The following is a 1332-nucleotide window of genomic DNA, read 5'->3' as shown; positions in this document are numbered from 1 at the left end:
AAAAATAATATGTGAGTCAAATAAAAAATGCATCTAGTGCATTTTGAAATGATGTACTGTAAGAGCCTCAAATAAACATATGATGATAGGCGCATCTTTGAATAGCCCACATATACGCTATATGGCCAAAAGTTTGTGGACACCTGAATATCACATCCATATGTGGGCCTTCTGCAAACTGTTGCAACAAAGTTGGAAGCAAACAATTAATGTCTTTGTATGTAGCTTTTCAATTTCCCGGCACTGGAACTAAAAGGCCCAAACATGTTCCAGCATGATAATGGCCCTGTGTACCAAGATTGTGCCAAGGTTGGAGTCGAAGAACTCGAGTGGCCTGCACAGAACCCTGACCTTAACCACACTAAACACCTTTGGGAGAAATTGGAACACCAACTGCACCCCAGGCCTCCTTGCCCTACATTATTCCTTGACCTCTCTAATGCTCTTGTGGCTGATTGAGCACAAATCCCCACAGTCACGCTCCAAAATCTAGTGGAAAGCCTTCCCAGAAGAGTGGAGGTTATTGTAACAGCAAATGGGGGACTAAATCTGGAATGGGATGTGGGTGTGATGGTAAGGTGTCCACAAGGAGCTAAAAGGTACCTTTTGTATGGTTATTACTCACTTAAAAGACTAATAAACTGGTTAATATTTACAAATTATGTGCAAAATGATTACACAAAACCTGAATTACCTGTATTTTAATATGGTTTTTATTTTACTGTTATTGCTTTTTGCAGCTACTACTGAATTTACTATATATGCTATAATTGACTAGATCGATACTGATTGTTACTGACTGACTGATCAAGCATTTTGAGGACTGCTCAATTTTACACACTCAAATCAAATGTGAATTTGATGAATAAGAAAACTGTTGGTAATAAGGGCAATTGTGCTTATCAACTACTGTGTTATAGTCAGTAGCCGAATACCTACACAGTGCATCAGCATGGTAGGCATACTGTATGCTTCTAAAGTTGTACAAGTGAAAATTATATTCAAATTTCAGATTTCTAAATTTTCATGCATGACAATCCAAGTAGATAAAATGGCTAGTGAGCGTAGGTACAAGGTAGATGTACCTAATAAATTGGCAACTGTGTGTATGGTACATCAACTTAGTTATTTCTGTAGTTGGATTTGACACCACCACTAGTCTTTAGTCAATTTTAAGAAAACTTATTCACTTGTTTATGCCGAACATAGTTTTGCTCACCTGCTAAATTTTCCCAGTCCTGTTCTACCTCAGATATGTCATTTGTTTGCTTGATGCATGGTTCTAAAAATTTTTTTGTGTGTTTGTTTAGTAAATAAACACAGATTAGGAAC

Source organism: Pangasianodon hypophthalmus, chromosome 10, assembly GCF_027358585.1.
Source record: "Pangasianodon hypophthalmus isolate fPanHyp1 chromosome 10, fPanHyp1.pri, whole genome shotgun sequence".
Classification (NCBI taxonomy): domain Eukaryota; kingdom Metazoa; phylum Chordata; class Actinopteri; order Siluriformes; family Pangasiidae; genus Pangasianodon; species Pangasianodon hypophthalmus.
Note: the sequence above shows the minus strand (reverse complement) of the source record.